This window comes from Numida meleagris, chromosome 2 (assembly GCF_002078875.1).
Source record: "Numida meleagris isolate 19003 breed g44 Domestic line chromosome 2, NumMel1.0, whole genome shotgun sequence".
In the NCBI taxonomy this organism is placed as follows: domain Eukaryota; kingdom Metazoa; phylum Chordata; class Aves; order Galliformes; family Numididae; genus Numida; species Numida meleagris.
The window spans coordinates 76804020-76822831 of NC_034410.1; the positions used below are offsets into that span (position 1 = coordinate 76804020).

Below are 18812 nucleotides of genomic sequence, written 5' to 3' on the forward strand. Positions count from 1 at the left end.
CCCACACCAGTGAATATACACTGCAAAGAATTTTTGATTTTCCTTTTTTCTTGGCTTTCTACTGTGGAGCTGAGCTGAGTTTAGCCTACAGCCCCATCTTCCAGCTATAGGGCAGAATCAGGAGAAGCCATTGAGGAAGATTTGCAAATAGTTATGATTATTCTTTAATTTTGACCTCTGTAATTAATGCTTGCATGCTTGTTGACTCAGTGTTTAGAGAAAAGTGATTTTGGAGCAATGGCACGGTCAGGGCTCTTGGCCCAGCATTAGCAACTGACACCTTGATGCAATCCCAAGTAAATCAGCCTTGTTTACACTGGAACTGTAGTACTTCTGCTACGCTTCCAGCATTAAGCTGGCAGTAATGGGTGTTTGGAGGGATAAAAATTTTCCTGCTTTGGCCCACGTGCTCGTGCAAGGCTCTTGGATTTTTCCAAGATGGAGCTCTTCTAATTGGATCATCCTGAATTAGAACTAACACAAGCAAATGGGACATTGATAGATTTTCAGAAGCGGTGTACTGCTTCCTTTTAAGTGGGTGGAATTAAAGCTGGCCTATGGCAAACTCCATTGCAAATACTGTATTTAATACTACTTATGCTCTCATTCTTTTTAGAAGTGTTTTGTGATATTTATATACACAGCACAATATTTTCCCCTTCTCTTTCTGTAGTAATCAAAAAGACTTTGATAAAAGACATAGAAAGTTTTTGAAATGAGGCAGGAAATGCTAATTTGGCCTCTGCTTCTTGGTCTTTGTATTGAACGAGTAATTCATTGGCAAGTTAAAACATTTCCCTTTTAGCTCCTGATGCTAGTGGGCTAGTTTGAGCCCACAAGCCATCAGTCTTTCTTCATCTATCCTTCTTTCCTTGAGGCCATTGCTATTGATCTTATAACAAGCAGGGTCTGGTATCATCAAATCCAGCTGCATGCATTCTGAGTGATTGCTGAGACATAACAAATTACATTTTCCACAGGATTTTCTCAAATGTGTTTTCATTTATAATCTTACTAAGAAAAACCCAAATCAATGAGTAGGACTTATTCTTTCCTTCAGCACTTTATTTTCAGTTATGGGGAAGGGAGCTGTAAGACAAAGGAGAAAATAATACCAAGAAAAGACATATGTTTGTCAGGTAGGTAATTTCTGAGAAGCCAAATGTACCCTTAAGGACATTTTAGCTAGATATAGTTAGATATTCCATTCCTAGATCCTGGTGGTGGTGTATGACTCTCAGATCTCTCTGTATATCCTTATTATCAGAACACCCATGGTTTTTTCTCGTCACATTTGAAGAGTTTATCTTTAACAACATTCCCAGATAATCGCAGTGTGTAACTTTCTATCAAACAGAAGGACTGTTATCATTTTTGTTATATATATGTAACAGTAACACCTGGTGATAGATCCAAGCCAAAACAGAGTCCTGTTGTGCTAACCACTGAGTAAATGCACAGAGATACCAGCTCTTCTATGGTTTCCTAGGGCATGATATTTATGTATGACAATGAAGTCTCAGTGGTAACCAGTATTGTGGTTCTCTTAAATAGATTTAAAGAAACCAACAAAAAACTGTACTTTTGATGCAACATAGTTATTGAACATAGAATATATGTTATTTATCTGTATTTTTGAATAAGTGATATGAATGCTGAAACTGAAAGGAAAGATATCATTTAAAATGAGATGAGAAAATTCTGGTTTGCTTTTAGCATCTCAGCTAACAAATCCAAAGAGTATTTTGCCACCCTTTAAGTCTTTCCATGCTGTTTTCTTCTGTCATATCTGCTATATGCAAAATGCATTTGAATTTTGTCAGTTTCCTCACAAAGAATTCCAAGCAGAATGTAATTGCTTCAGTCTTAGAGGGTATGTTTTCACACTATGCCACTTTTAGGACTTGCAATGTACTTCAAGATGTCACTGAATACTGTGGGAGCTTTGGGCTCTATTTATTTACAGTACCTATAATTTTCCCCTAATTGCAAATCCAATTGGTGTTTAAGAAAATGTAGGCACTTCATTTCCTTAAAAGACTTTTGGTCGCATCAACTAAGAAATGACACAACCTGTTCTCACTCCCAGAGAAGTCAGAAAAATCTCTGCCAAGTATTTGCCCTTAATCAAAACTTCAAAATGTTTATAGATGCTCTTACTACATCTAGCAAGGAAGAAAAACCCCGTTGAGTTAGCCACTTGGAAGACTCTTCCTGGCAATCTGCTGTAAAGAATGCCCAGACATTCCCCATCTCATCTCCATGCCTCCTGACCCTCGGAATATCAGCCATTAAATATTCAATACAAGTATTTGGAAGTTTTTTTAATCTTGTCATTTCCTCAGCTGTTGCAGAATAGAATTATATTAACAGCAGTACTCTTCCAGTTTCCATTTCTTTTGGTCACAGCAGCAGACTGAAAGCAAATGGTCACAAAGAACTGTTCCAATTCATGTACTTTTTGCTTCAAGTAGTAGCACATCTATTCCCTCTTTAACAAAAAACAAAACAAACAAACAAACAAAAAACAACAAAAAACCCTAAACCAAAAAACCCTAACAATTTGAATAGTTGAGAAAACCAATAGTGAATACTGACCAAACCTGAGTTCCTACTCTGAACTCCCTGAACAATGAAAAGGGCAGCAAAATTGACCATCTGTGTTTTGGAGCTGTTCTGTGCTTTGTTCCTTCAAGAGAGACCACTTACTGATGCCACTTGCCTTTAAAAAGGTTATCTAAACGTGGGTATCCTACACACAAATCTTGGCCTTGTTGACCTCACTGTTTTACAGTGGTATGTTACAAATCAGAAGGAGAATCAGGGAGAGGAAAGATGATGACAGACCATAACTATTTGATGTTTTTTCATTATACTTTGGGTATACATGCAGATATTTGCTTTGTTGTTCTAACTTCAGAAAACCAATATACAAAATTAACAGCAACAACAGAAAAAATAAAACAAGCAAACAAGAAAAACAACAAAGAAATTGCTTTTCAAAAATAGTGTTAGGATTTTAAAAAGCCTCAGTTTTTATTCTGGGTGCAAAAAATGATAATTAAGCTTTCAGTCAATCTCCAATAATCTTTGAAATTCCTGAACTTGTGGTTCTGCATGGACCACAGACCACATTTTTGCCCCAGACCAGACTCTTAGAGACAGTGTGCATGGTATCTGGATGTCAGTGGTCCATTAGTCAATCAAGCAGTGTCTAGTAATGAGCTCTATCTTGATTATTGTACTTGTTCCATGCCCGGGTGATTGCCCAAATTGACGTCTTAGGTTGGAAGGGAGAGAGGTCAGCAAGAACATGATGGTTGGAGGAGTGTAGGGCACACATTTCCCTATGTATGGAAAGCAGGAGGATCTTTCACCATTTGGATACACGACAGCTTTGGAAATGCAGGCTTCAACTGATCTTCTCATGGATCTGCTTGTTTCCACATGCAGTGGTTATGATATTGCATTTTCTTCAGTGTCATGGAGAAAACACACTGAATTGGATGCAAAGATTTTTTACTAGATGACTGATGATGCTACAACCAGAAGCTGCCAATCGCCTACAATGCCCAGTGACTGTTAGCTTTTCTCCTACGCATACATACTTCAGAACCATCACGTTGTCTCTTTGTGCTGAATATCCACATTTACTAAGTGATCAAAGTGAATGGTTTTGGGAAGACTTTTCTTCAGAAATAGTTCTTAACTTCAGAATTAGTTCCCATCTTGTGGTCCAAATTCCTGTGTCATTTAAGCATAATACACGGCCCATTTCTGAGAAAAGTTGAGTACGTTGGCATGCACAGAGGCTTTGAGTTCAACTGTTATTTTTTGACTCCAGTTTTTGTTGAGATTATACAAGATTTTTTCCCCACTTGTTAATAGAGTCCTATTAATAACACCCTTTTTGGTATCAGAAGGAATTGATTATCAGAATAACAACGATAGCTTGAGCAATATAGCTCCTATTTATTTCTTGCTCTGCTTCATATTGTCTTTTTAATTAGACTGTCTGTCCAGAGCTGACATTTTTATGCAAAATATTTCATTTATGGTTTTGTCATGCATAGTAATTGTACTATTTAAAAAATGTCAGCCTTAAAGTCTTTGTCAACATACATCTGGTAAAAGATGTAACAGTGACCAATCATATTTTGTTTAAACAGGTCAGTGCACACACTATTTGCTCTGAATGAGGATGCCTGTTAGAGACAAGAGGTACTTCAAGGTGTGTAGGCATTTTAGTTCTGGTCTCCTTTTGGTATCTTCTGGTAGCATTTAAAGCATGATGATAGACTTACACAGTTAACATTAATTTCAGTTTCCTTATCCTAACCTGATCTTTTATGAACTCTAAGTCTCATTATGTAGAACAACAACAACAAAAAAATTACTATCTCAGTGGAGCTGGTGTAACTGCAAAGAAACAATAGCTCAATAACTCTTGCTCTTTGACAATATGTCTGAACATCCCTCTTCCTGCCAAGACATTTGGAAGGAGGCTTATTTTCTAAAACTTTGGGTGTGGAGAATCAGATTCTGAGTTCTTGGAGCTGACTCTGGTAGGTGTTCTGCTCTTCAGTGCAATCCCCTTCATGCTTTCAAGTGTGCAGTCAAAAATACAAATCATTAACCCACAGTACTTTTAACAGAGCAGTTTTTATTAACAAAAATACAAAGAAAATCAATTAAAGCATTTTGAATACAGTGTTTCTGATTTAAATTATTTCAGTAATTACAACTGTTTCAGGCTATGGAAAGCAATAAGAGGAACAGAAATTTAATTAATTTAACTCATACCATGCATCTGATGCTAGCAGAATGCTAAGGGCAATCAGTTAGTCAAACACTCTAATGTTAGGTAGTACTAGAACTGGGATCACCCAGTGGATGTTAATTCTACTGCTTCCTACTTCCTCTCATCATTGAATATCAGCCTGCTGACAAAGTTATGATGCAGATTTGAATGGAAGAACAACATAGAAGATAGCTGTACATTTTTAAACGGTCTGCCTGCAATGAACAAGTGCACTTTACTTTGCGAGCAAAGTTTTCAACTGCCTAGGAAATGGTGGGATGCCTCTGTTCTGAGCACTACTTTGGGACAGAGCATGGCATAAAACTAAAGGTATGACTGCAGAGAGTTTAGCTCAACACAGATTTTGCACAGTGGTGGTGCTGTGTCACGTGACCTGTGGTCTGTTCTTGGTGCTGATGATAGGTGACCTTTGGAAAACGTAAGAAAATGGTACTTGAGTACCATATGGGAGGAATTTGGGGCAGGGATCAGATGTAAACAGGGTTATTAATAGCAGTCAATAGATGACATGAGACTAATATCCACTGTGCCTAATTCACAGCCTGCAGCATCTGCTCTTGTAAATGACACTTGGTAGGGAAACCTCCCTCACGTTTAGTTGACACTTAAATGTTTGACCTCAAATGCAGACAGGCAGAGCAGCTGCTAAATCCAGAAGTGCCAGGATGCACAAAAAAACTTTGTAGAAATGCAAGGATCTAATATTTATAATTATGGGCCAGCAAACAGAGAGGAACAACAAATGGTTTAATATATTCATACTCTAGCTTAATGTGAGGAGGTGTCTTAGGTCTAACAACTAAAGAATTAAGCTGAATGTACATTAGTTATAAGAAAGTACAATTAGTATAAGAAAGTTGTGCAAGGCTAAAGACAGCAGAATGCATTCTCATCCAAAGTAGAGGAGAAGATTCACTGATATCTTTATTATGTATAAAATTAAAATTCCTAGATCTAGATTCAAATGTAATAGGGCCCTTTGCAACTTTTCATAAATTCCATCCAAATTCTGACCTTATAAGTATTTCCTATTATTTCTATTCCTCAGATATTACGACTGGATTTTTTCAAGGCATTCTTTGTTCTCACCTCTGCCTTGCTCTTCATTTTGAAGGTAGCAGTTCAGAGAAGTGGCTGAAAGACAGAAAAAAACAAACACACAAAACATTGTTTGACTGCAGGTATTCATTGTAAAACATTCCTCTTTTCCTAGAGAAGACATGAAGGTGAATCAGGAAATGGATGGCATTTTCAGATCACATGAGTCAGCACCCCAGAATTCATCATTTTCACCAAATATCTAACTGCTTTGAGGGACTTCAAGTTAGGCAGCTTGAATTAATGTTCATACAACAACTCCTTTAACTGTCTCATCTGTCTGAGACTTTAATGAAAAGAAAGAAGCAATTACCAAAATGAGTTAACAGAACACATTTATAAATGCAAGCACACATTTACTTATGTTATATAGTTGCGTTGAAAATATCACCTTAAGCATTTATAAAATCAAACCGTTTTAGTTATAAAGAGCCTTAATCATACAAATATCACAAGAAATACTGCTTTACTCTTTCTTTTGATCACAGACACTAAATAAAAACTCATCAGAAGCACATCTAGCTCTCAAAAGTCAAGTAATTTAGAATCTTGCTGTTCCTAACTCACAAATACTGCAGATACCAGACAGTGTAACCTTTAGATGCAGCACATAATGGGAGACAATCATCTGACAAAAAAACAGAAGAGAGTTTGCAACTCTGACATTTATTTCCCCATGATTTAAAGTAAGTATTGCCATGGTGCCTTTAGCTAAGACAAATAAAATTTTGCTCAGTCTGAACTTGTCCAGTGCCTGCTACTAGAGAATGCTCTTTTTGGGATACACAGATGCAGCCCTGCTTGTCCTGCTTTCTAACAGCATGGCGCCCTGTTGGAACCACCTGAGGATGGCAAATTTCAGTCCTCTGGGTCACCTCTCTCCTAGGATGGAGAAGCTATTCATATTTTTGCACGTAACACCATCACAGCTCCCTGACACTTAAATACAGATGACTCATGAGGATCCAGCCTGGGAGGTCAACCTTGTTGAATTCAGGCGGGAATGGTGAGGACTTGCACCACTCCAGTGCTTTATTGAGTTTCAGTGGGAAAGAAGGAAGAAACAGTGATGGGACTCTCAGCAAGGCCACATAAGGAAGGAGCAGTCAAGACACTGGGTTGGGTTCTTCAGAACTGGTTCAGGAAAGGGAGCTTGCTGGCAAGCACTGTGCTCCCACTGGTGTGCTCTAGAAAGTTTCCAGCTATCAGGAGAGTTTCTCCTGAGCAGCAGATGATGTGATGGAAAAAATAACAACCAGTGTTTTCAGTGGAGTGAAAAAAGCAAAATGCAATGGCAATAAAATGAAACCTTTGAACTCTGTAATGGTGAAGCAAGCTACAATTTTCACTATGACTGAAGCAAAGAGCATGGCTCAAGGTTCACTTTGAAGCTAACTCCTCCCTTCTATTTTTTTTTCCTTCCTTCCTTTTAACCTAACTTTAACTTCAGGCTCACAGTATCTGGCAGTGTTTTTCTAAATAATGAGAGACAGCCATGCTATCCAAGGCACTCCTGATGGGCAGCGCGGAGACAGACCTTCCTTCACACTGTGGCTTTTCTACCTAAACAGATGGAAGTCTCCCCCCTCGCTGCTTTCCAACACTCCTTACATCCTGCCCCCCCCAGGGAGCAGCTGAATCCTGGCTTCCTACCAAGCTGGCCAAATGCCGGAGGTGCTGTGCAGCCCTTCCTTTTCCAACCGCAGTGTCCAACTGCTTGTGCGGGCTGCCAGCCCTGCAGCCCAGGTCTGTTCTGCTGCAAGGAGGAATTGAGAATTAGCAGCCGCAAGGAACAGAACGGTAGCAAAACACGAGGCAAAGGAGGAGGATCCATACTGGAAGGGAGGTGGGATGGAACTGGGACTTGTTCCTGGGAAGATTTTTCTTCCTTGAAACAGACAGCATCTGCTTCTTTATCCTCAGCATGATGCTTCTGGATTACATGAGGATCTCTTTTTTTTTTTGGCTGCAGTAGCATATAGAGGCTGAGCCTGGGGTTGGGATGCCTCTGTGCAAGGTGCCTACACAGCCTCCCCCCCCAGAAGTAGCTCTGAACATGAGTTTGTTGTAACTGTGGCATGTCTAGGGATTGCTTTGCCTAACATTGCTTGTCTTGCTTGCTCAGCTCATCTGATTCAACTTTGCAGTTTGACACAGAGTTTAATTAGTGATACATTTGGTGGCTTTATTTCAAATATGGATGATTTCATGACCAGTTTCATACATATTTTAGTTCTTTGCCCACCAGTTTCTCAAAGCAAAATCAAATTAATCATTGACATCATCACTACTCTTTCCTGAAAATGGTTATAAAGCACGTGGCTTAAAACCTGTGGAGATCAAGCATGATTTCAATGGATTTTTTTCTTAGAACATAGTGTACAACATTAGCCATGTATCATATAACAGCTATAAAAATCTTATTTTTTTTTTTTTACATATGTACCCATTTTTTTTTCATTGCCAAATTGTTAGGGGCTAAAATATTCATCACTCCAGGCGCAAAAATTTAGATATATATGTTTTCCCACTGGCAGTGGGTTTTGCATACAGAGTGCTCATCTTTCATTCTTAAAATATTGATTTCTTTTTCAGCAATTGAAAACCAGGTAGATCTCCTGTGTAAAGAGGAAAAGTCTAATGCTGTTGTTGTAATGGATGGACACCAGAACAGGAGACTTTCTGATGTGCACAGACACATCTTAGCACAGCACTACGCCAAACAAGTTAATGGGCAATGTATATGAATCATCCTACCTCCACAGTTGCTTTGATAGCATTTTATAGGCATTAGATGGATTCTTATATTTTCTGTAGAAGTATTTTCTTGAGATGACAAAATTTCATAGGAAATTGATGCTCCATAAATACATGTTACATTGGTGTCTTACAGAGAGGCAGTGTAACAACTAAGGCACCGGCCTTGACTCGCAGGGTTACATGAGTGCAATGGAAAAAAAGTTTGAATCATGGAGTCACAGAATGGTTTGAGTTGGAAGGGACCTCAAAGCCCACCCAGCCCCGGCCCCCTGCCATGGGCAGGGCTGCCCCCCACCAGCTCAGGCTGCCCAGGGCCCCATCCAACCCAGCCTTGAGCGCCTCCAGGGATGGGGCACCCACAGCTTCTCTGGGCAGCCTGGGCTAGCACCTCACCGCCCTCTGAGTAAAGAATTCCCCCCTTTAGAACTTTATAGATTTTTTAAAAAATTATTATTCCCAACAAACAATCAGTAAGAATGCTGCAAATTCCTCAGCTTCGTTTCTAATGGTAATCACAAACTTTCCTTAACATTTCTCCTTGAAGAAGTTTCTTTTGCACGCAGCCAAAGTGACGCTCTCCCTGGAGCTGGGTGCTCGGGGCCATTTGGCTCCACAGCGTGCTGGCGTGCAGCGAAGTTTTGATTCTGGCTGTTTGAATTAAAGCACATTTCCATAGGATTACCCCAGCGTGGATCAGCTCCACGGTTCTGTTTGTTTTAATAAACTCTCAGAGCTTTTCTCATTCTAGAGGGAGGTCTTGCTGCAAACAAGGCAGCGCTGCGGTTCGTAGCAGAAATATGGAAATGCTGCCGTAAAAGATGAAAAAAAATGAAAAGCTTTGATGGAATTCATTACAACCTATGGACGAACAGAAACAACCTACAGCTTTAAGGCAGATGGGCCGGCACAGGCGGGCATGCAGCGGAGCGGGACGCCGGTACGTACCTGCAGGCAGCGCGGTGCCACGTCTCCCGGCCCGCTCGCTCCGCGGGACCTTTATAGCGCTTTCCGGGGGCTAAAAATAAACTTTAGGGGACGGCTCCGAGCTCGGGAGGGGGCGGCCGCGGGCTCGCACAGCGATGCTCGAGCCACGCTCCGGCCTGGGGCTGGAGCTCCGCTGCCTGGGCTCCTTCGGGGCGCTGTCGGCTGTCCCCCGACCCCCGGGCCATCCCCCACCTGCCGCGCCCGCGGCCCCCTGCCCCGCGTGGCTTCCCCTCGCCCTCTTCCCTCCGTCTTGCAGCCCGCAGGGATTGGCTGTGCTTGTGCTGGGGCGGCCCGGCTGTGGTCGGGAGGAGAAGCCCCAGGGCACGCTTTTTGGGCTGCGGTAAGTAAAAATTAATAAATAAATAAATTTAAAAAAACCAACAAAACATCAACGACAACAACAACAAAAAACATCCAAAGCCCAAGCACGCACGTTCGGAGCTGCTCAACCGGTTGCAACTTCCCCGCCGGCCCGGAGGGGGAGGGACGGGCAGCCGCTCACCGACGGGGCCGGGGACGCGCGGCCGCCCCGGCTCCGCCGCTCCGCCCCCGCGGCGGGGCGCGCTGCCGCGCCTCGAACTTGGTGGCAGCGAGCGCTGCGGGCGGCTCGGAGCGCTGCGGCCATGGCGGAGTGAGGCGGTGGCGCCGCGCCGGGAGCGGGGCACGGCGCGGCGGCAGCGGCTCGGGGCAAGACCTGCGGAGCGGAGCCTCCAGGTAACACCACCCCCGGCTTCTCTCCCCTCGGGGCGGTGCGGTGCGGGGGAGCGTTCCCGGAGCCTCCATCCCTCCTCGAATCCGTCCCCGGGAGCTCGAGTGCCCCCGGCTGCGGGGCGAGGAGCGGGGCGGGCGGTGGGCGCCGGGGGCCGGGTGCCGGCAGGGGGAGCTGGGGGGCGGGCGGAGCGGCAACGCCGGGACGGCCCTTCCTCGGGCACTGCCCGCGTTCTCCTCCGAAAGTGTCCGCGGAGAAGGAAAACCGAGCGGGCATCCCTAGCGTTGCTCTCGGACAGGTGCTGCCGGCCCCGGGCACCGCTCCGCTGCTGGGAGACGGCGTTTGCGGGGACTACGGGACATCTTTTGCCCGCAGTCCGGTCTGAACTCCCAGCGCGCTTCTGTTGTCGCGGCGTTTAAGTGGACTGGCGCGGATCTGTGGTGTAACCCTATATTGGCACTTTCTGAAGTGCGGAGTCCACGTTATCGTTCTGTAATCACGCAGAAGGAGACACCCCGGGTAATGGTTCTTTTTGCGAGGATCACTCTACCGGCGGAATGACAGCTACTGGACATTATTGTGCAGTTCCAGACGCTGAGCGTGCGGCGTGAGGTTGGTGCAGCGATAATGTGCCCACAGTCATCCTGGGGGCAGTGGGGCTGGGGGCCCTTCCTCAAACCCCGCTGCTGTTGGCAGGAGGGGCTCGTGTGGGTGTGCATGGTTACAGCTGAAGGAAATATCCTCAAACTGAAAAGTTCTCATAGTCGCGGTGTCCTCCAGCAGCCTTAAGGTAACTTGGAAAGCTGTGTTTTCCGAACGCTAACAGAATAGTCTTAGCTGGAGGTATATATGCGTGTTGTGAAGGTTAGTGCAGCGCTAGTCCCGCCATAGGGCTCAGTCAGACTAGGATTTGCACTGTGGAAATGGCACTCTGTTTTAACTGCAGCCCTTTCGGCATCCTCGGGCTGGTACTGGAGCGAAGGCTCTGGCTTGGTCAACAAAGTTTGACTAACGGAGAAGTGTTGAAAGTGGTGATGCCACGTCTCTTCGTGGAGAGCACAGTGGGCACGCAGTCCAAGTGCTTTGCTAAGATACAGCCTTTCAAGCACTCAGTCTGGTGAGAGATTTGTGAGACTCGTGGGTAGGCGTGCTGTGCTCCCACCTTCCTCTCCAGCAGGTAACGCCGGTCTGACTTCACGTCGCTCAGCACAGCCGGGTTGCTCTCGTTTTCCCGTGTTGATGCCGAAGAGCTGCGGGAGGTCCTGCTGCGAGCTGAGGCTCCAGAGGGCGGCAGTTCCTACAAAACAAAACACTGCTCTTGGCTAAGCGATGTAAATTAAGTTGTGCTGCTCCTTCCTTGAGATGTTGTAACAGGGCTTTGTTTTGACTGAGAATGCTGAAGGTGCTATTATCAGCGGTGTCTTATTGCTTTTAATCTTTAACCAGTGCTGTTTTCTTAAAATACTGCCAGGTAGTAGGAGTGCTTGTGCACTCGGTAATGATCCATAAACCTTGGTTATGAGAGGGCTGTTGTGCTGATTTCCTGCCGGGCAGACACGCAGCAGGGGGTACCCATGCAGTGCTGCTGCTTGCAGGACTTTTTTTCTTTTCTTTCTCTCCACCCTCCCCAGCTTCTTTGGGAAACCACGTGGATTTGAACTCGTGTTGGTGTGGTTTCGTACACATACGAAATTACTGCTGGCTGAAGTTCATTACTTTCCAGTGAGTAAACCCTGTATTACACGCCATAAATTGCAGATACTGAACGTGAGCCTCCTGCCAACCTCAGCTTCAGTGGCAGAGCTGTGTGAAGGGCTCCAAGTCCCCGGGAAAAGTGGGAACAGAGCCTTTCCCACACCCCCAGGGCCGCAGTGCTGGACAGTGCCCCGTGGCCATGCGGTGGCACAATGGCACTAAGGCCAGACGATTGCTCAGAGGTGTGCTGTCAGTCGCTGGCAGGGGTGCGTGTGCGATCCGATCCCATGTCACTTAGCACGGAGCGGTGTTCCGTCATATGCAGTGATGACGGAATTCTGACTAGCAATTTGGCATCTGATTTATGGAGCTTTGATACTGCCTCGATGATAGATGTTCTGAAGTTGGTAGAGCTTCTGTCACTGTCTCAAAAGAACGAGATTTTTTGAATCAAACCGTTTCCAGGCTGACCCTTTGGTGACACGGAGCCCTCGTCCCCTGCGGGAGGTGGGCTGGTGCTGGCGCGGGGCTGCAGCTGTGACGTGCTGCTGCCAGGTGGCAGCCTGCTCTTTGCAGCGATCCCCGCAGCCTGCCAGTCCTGCAGCTCGGGTTAGGGTAGGTGCAGCAAACTGTTTCCATGAAAGGTTGAGTTTCTGGTTTAGATCTCATTATAACTGTGTCCCGTTACTAGTTTAAGATCTTTGCCACGCTGCACCCAAGTATAGCACGCTTGCCTGGCATTTGTCTGGACAGTGGGTAATGTAAACCAAGTTAATCACTGCAAAACTGCAGCCTAATTAACGTCTTGCTCTGGTTTTGCTAGAAACCAGTGCTCCAAAATACAACACATTTAAATCTGTTATTGTTTAGTGGATTTATTAATGTATTTATTCTGGCGTTTGTGCGTTCTCTGAGGTACTTTGACGCAATCCACTTGTCTGCTGTATAAATAAACTCTCTATCTCCATACTCACTGTTTTTGTATAAATACATGAATAAAATCTATCTGTAACTGGGAGTCATTTGGAAAGGAAAATGTATACCAGTGTGTATCAGGAAGTCAGGTAAGTTCAGAATGGAGCTGATGCTCATCAGTGGTATCTGCAGAATGCTGGAATCAGTCCAAAATCTGTCTGGAGGCCTTTGCTGGTGAAATTGTTGGGTTTAGCTCTCCTTTTAAAACTATCTTTTCAAAAATTGTCTTCATCAACAATCTGAGTGATTTCTTTTAGGAAAAGTTTAAGTTCTGAGTAACACGTCAGCTGCCCTGTTACCCCAAACTCATCTCTGTTTAGCTCATTGGTGTTACTGAACTCCTATTGATGCATTTTTATTTTGTTCCCTGTTTTTGAAATCAAGATCTCTCTCTGAGCTCCAGCGTACCTTAGACTTGTTGGATTTTCCATTGCTGAAAGAACTGATTAGGGTTTTTGTGACTGAGGTTTCTATCAACCCCAATTATGTCATGGAAATTACCATTCCATTTGGAAGATGTTGACTGAGGAGCTGTGAATCTTTGACGTACAATTTGCTGATTCTGAGTGCCTTGCTCGATAAACAGTGACATGCAGCCAACTAGCAGTGTTTGGTTTAGGAGAAGCTTACAGAAACGATAACTTAGGGAACGCTGAAGCGCTGCTGAGATGTTGTCTTAGGCTTTACAAAATACTTCTGATGAATGAGTTGGAGCATGTGTGATGCCTGCAGTATTGCTCCACATACTGCAAGTTGTGGAGTTTTCACACTTTCTTTTCCCCACCCCTTCTCTGACTGCGAAAATTGAGCTCCCTTCTCTGCTGCCTTTCTCCTTGGAATTACTACTCTAGGTCGAAGATCAGAGCACTATTGGAATGTGCTTTCAGATTAGAATTAGCTTTAACTGCAAATCAGAAATGCTTAGTAGATTTAACAGTAAGGCCTATATAACGAGAGAGGAAGTACAAGTGTTTTAATATTTTTGGTCTCTGTTCTTCCTGCCCACAATAAGGTTTTTTGCGGAGTTGCTTCTTTCTATTGCTAATGAACTCTGAATATTTGTCTTGTAGTTCTCAAAATGTGCAGGCAATTGTTTTGTGCTTTGTTTTCTTTATACAGGAATTTCTGAATTTATGCTCTTTGTTTCTTTTTTTTTTTGTGTTGTTGTTGGTTTTTTTTTTGTTTGTTTTCTTGTTTGATTTTTTTTTCTTCATAATCTGAACCATTTCTGTTGACCCTGACCAATAGAAGTGAAAATGGGCTAATGTTGAGTACTTGAAGAGAAACTCCTGGGCTTACAGTTACGAGAGGATAGATTGCATGTATGGCCTTGTGTGTCTTTGTCCTAGTTTCAGGTGGAACAGTGCTGACTGCACACCAGTGTCTGGTTGTTGCAGAGCAATGGGAGTGCACTGGGATCAGTCCAGGTTGCTTGGTGGGACGGAGCTGCTGCCATGATGGCAGGGGGCAGGGCAGAGCCAGGACAGTGCCTGATTTAGGCCAAGGGTTGCTCATACCAGGTGAGACCATGTGGAAGGCCATAATGTTGTGAGGAGTTGCCCCAGGCTCAGCTGCTGCTCAGGGGTTACAGAGTGTCAGTTGGCAGGTGGCGAGTAATTGCATTGCAGCTATATATATGTATATTCTTATCACTGCATTTTTGTTTCTATTTTCCTTTTCTGTTGTACTAAATAGTTTTTATTTCAGCCCACGAGTTCTATTTTGTTTGTAGTTCTCTCTCACCATCCCACTTGGGATGGCTGTGTGGTGTTTTGCTACCTGCCCTGTTAAACCACAACAGTCTTTTTTTTTTTACTGTGTTAGAGTCAAAATTGAGGGCTTTGAAAAGGGGGTTGGATGTTGTCCACAGCCAATGACTGCTATTCTCTATGCTGGGCTTCCTAGCAGGTCCATCAGGGCCAGTGCATTGCTTCCTCTGAGTTCTGCTGTCCATATCCTCTTCTGTTACGTCTTGTTCTGTTTCTGAACTCACAGTAGTGTTATGTGGTTATTGTAGTTGGTTGTTATCAAAAATGATAGTGGGATTCTAATTTTTATCTAGCTCTCCTTGCTCCAGGGTGTACTTTTCCTTGCTCACTTTTTCAACGTAAGCAATGATATTGAAATACCTAATAAGAATGTTTAGGAGGAAGTAAGTGTGCACAAATACAATTGGCATCAGATATTATATTGATCATTGCTGTACCGTGAGACTCACAATGTAGCCAAAAGATGGAATTTCAACTTTGGAAAGGAAAAGAGAAGACTATTTTCTGATTGTACTCTTCAAGGCATATCAACATGAGGTGGGACCAGGATCTGAACAGCCACTCTTGTGAGCTAGCTGTGATGCTAAAGTAGCTAAAGATGTGTGTGGCATCTGTTTCTCTTCGACCTGTTCCTGACACTGAAAATCCATCTCCTGATTCTTGCTTGCTAAAATCTTAATAAATTTTAACTTTTGTCTTCTAATAAAGGCTTCTCCTTATGACTTAAAAAACATTGGCTGTTCTGTTCCCCAAGGACAGACAGTTACAGGTAGGAAATACTCTGTGTAGAAGAGAGTTGCAGTTCGTTGTCATCCTATGCAACTCTGGGTCTTTATGCCTCTCAGTTGGCTTCTGGGCCCTTCTGGTTGTGCCAGTGTAACTCTTTATGTGGAGCTATACTGTGAGCAATATTAGGGAACCTATCCTCTTAAAAATGTTGGTTTTTTTTTTTTTTTTTTTTCTCTTTGAGGATGACTGAGGGTGTGGAATCAGTTTTGCTATAGGAAGAAGGAGAGGAGAGGAGAGGAGGACAATGTGTGTGGATAAAAATTCTGGTTAGTTCCTCAAATAACAATGAAATTTAGGACTGGTAAGAAGAATTCTGGGGGATTTAGCCACAATGGTTTAAACTCTGTTGATAAAGTTTTGCCTTACATTAGTTTTCTAAGATGCTACAGCCTCTCTTGTGGAGACTGCAAATGGACTGAGGCCTAGATGTAGGCGAGTCTTCAGGAGCCTAAACTCATCTTCTGAGGAGTGAGGTACCTGAGAGGCAATGCCTCATTACAGTGGCCTTGAGTGTGTCAGTAAGAGGGGAAATTCGGGGTAATAATCTGTTAAAAACTGGATCTCATTCTTCCACAGCTTGTCTGTCAGACCTTACTCTACTGAAAAGTGATAATGGACTCTGGTAGAGTTTGCTGGAATTGGTAGCATAAAATGACTTAACTGTTCTGAAAACCTGCTTTGATTTTCCAAAGGCATGAAGTCATGCACACAAGTAGAGGGATGTGTGATTGGTGAGGAAGTTGGTGTTTATGAGGAGAAAAGCTTCTTTTGATGGATGTGAGTATGAGTCCCAAAATAGTATTAATGTGAGCTCTGGAGACTTACCGTAAAGATTGGTCAGTGTCTACAGACTCACCTGAATTGTCCAAGTAAACTGCAAGATTTTCCAAATTTCCTTTGTCTGCTTTTGTGACAGCATAGGCTCTGACTCCTTATCTAAAGAATTAGGTATGGCTTTAATTAACACAAAGCAGTGCAGCCTGGGCATCATCTTTTATTCTGATGTTAGTGAAAAAAAGAAAGGGCAGCTAGCAATAATAGCAAAAAGAGAGATCTGGGCTCTACATCTGAATCACTGTTCTTTTTGTAGTGCTCGTCTGTTGTTTTAAGTTAAATTAATGGTCTGGGCAAAGGAACTTATTTTCCTCCTTCAGTATCCTTTCTACAAGTGAGTTTGCTACTAGCTTTTATAATAAAGTTCCATTTCTGGTCTCTTATCTATAACTGGCACTGAAAATTGTTTTGGAAATGTATTTAAACTGAAGGCCAAAGAGATCAGTATCAGGGTTTGAAGAAAAATAATCTTGAACTGCAGCTAAACACTTAATTCTGCTATTTGTCTTGAGTCTTCGTATTTATCTCTCAAACCTGAAATCATAAAATGCTCTTATAATAACTTGAGCAAACGCATTATTTTCCTTCGAGAACCCGTATGAATGTGTTGTCTGCAATGAGCTGCCTGCCTCCCAGGAAAACATTAGTCTCTTTATAGAATGACTGTTGACTGAGCTTCTTCTTTGACATCAGTTCAAGAGAAGTGATGTTGTAATTTTTTATTTCTCCCCAGAAGGTGGTGTTTTTTATTTATTTTTATTTTTATTATTTTTTATTTTTAGTCCTTATTTTTTATTTTTTTAAAGATACTAGTTTGTTGTACTTTAATACGAGGAAATACAACAATTCTGTAACTTCAGATGTAGAGAACTCTCTTTGCAAGGAACAATTCATGAGGTTAACTTACCATATTGATGTATTGTGTATTATTTGCAGAAATCAGACTTCATTCATGATTGCATGTATTTATTGATTTTGTAGATTCAGCATTCCCCAGTAAAAGACCATTTAAAAAGGTTTCAATTTTTTTTCCTGCTACTCTCAGTAACTCTGATGTTTTTGTAAGCTCTGAATTGCTAACAATGCCAAAGCTGATAATTTTGAAACTGGTGTTTGAAACCAGTTGACACCACAGTTGTTCCATGCTCTCTATGCATGCTGACACCTTCAAAGATGCATCTGTACCCATAGATCAGGTCAAGAAGACTATTACTACTGATACCTGAGGATATACTGGAAGAGGGTAGATTTAGACTAGATATTAGGAAGAAAATATTTACTGTGAGAGTGGTGAGACGCTGGAGCAGGTTGCCCAGAGAGGCTGTGAATGCCCCCTCCCTGGAAGCATTCAAGGCCAGGCTGGATGGGGCTTTGAGCAACTTGGTCTAGAGAGAGGTCTTGCAACTAGATGATCTTAAAGGTCCCTTCTGACCCAAAACATTCTATGATTCTATGTAGAGATTCCTGTTTTTAACAGTGGACTTGTTTGCTTTTTGAAGTATTTTTTTCTTCCCTTGCTTGTTTCCTGCACTGTGGGAGGCGTTGCTCTGTGGCACGTTTCAGTCCCTTGTTTCTGTCTTGCTTCGTGATGACTAAAACTTTCTAAGCCTAATAAGAAATTACAGATAATGTGTTGAATGTTCTTGCTTCCACGTAAGAAAAAAGTGTTTTCCATAAATCAATCTTCATGTGAAAAACAGTGTTTCTGTGAGTTTTGTGTCTATAGATAGCTGGTAAGTGAGGTGAGCAATCTTCAGGAAAATCATCTGTCTGTTCCTGAACATTGTTCGTGTTGTCTGTTAGGTACTTTTAATTCCACTCTGTGTCCCAAAATATTAAGAGGAGAAAAAACCTTTGAGTTCACAATAGCATCTAGATTGATCTCCGTCCTTGTTTTACTAATCTTACAAGTATTTTGTTTATATCTACTGAAATGTTTATGATAACCTTACTTTTGTGAATGAGTCATTAGGATTTGTGTTAACAAGATGTAGTATTGTATTGATCAAGTTTACTTGTCATACTGTGGCTGAAAAGAATTTGGGAGTGCTCTTGTAGGAAGCTAACGGTGAAGAAGTGATGAGCAGACTAGGCTGATAATCTCTTCAGCCTTGGCATGGTAACTGGTGTGTGAACAAGCCATTAGCATCTTGTGAAATGCTGTTTCCTTTAGCTTCTTTCTGCAGTGCTAGTTCCCGAGACATATCTTTTAAACATGATTTAGGTCAATTACTGTATTTCTTTTCTCTTGGTCCCAGGAGCACTTCACCAGAAAAAGCTATTGCATCACCTTCTCTTTAGTAGTTTTTCTGAAGCTAGGCCTGGCTGTTCAAAGATGAATGGAGATGTATCATTCCCACCCCAGTGTGACTACAGA

The 18812-nt window shown here is 42.7% G+C and overlaps 1 protein-coding gene and 1 long non-coding RNA gene across 5 annotated transcripts in view; one reads left to right on the forward strand and one right to left on the reverse strand.

The window, feature by feature from the left end:
- LOC110393338 lies at positions 4644 to 10206 on the reverse strand. The gene is made up of 3 exons (XR_002434965.1): positions 10098 to 10206; positions 9626 to 9999; positions 4644 to 5956 (listed from the first exon to the last, which is right to left on the reverse strand). It is a non-coding gene; the product is annotated as an uncharacterized LOC110393338 (long non-coding RNA).
- Positions 10256 to 18812, forward strand: part of SEMA5A (semaphorin 5A) — a 325269-nt gene continuing 316712 nt past the window's right edge. For 2 of the 4 annotated variants that reach the window (XM_021386098.1, XM_021386095.1), the window contains exon 1: positions 10259 to 10378. The gene's annotated coding sequence lies outside the window, so the exon portion shown is untranslated. Of the gene's footprint in view, positions 10379 to 10615; positions 10986 to 18812 lie in introns of those variants that run through there. The other 2 variants (XM_021386099.1, XM_021386097.1) reach the window with 2 other exon arrangements.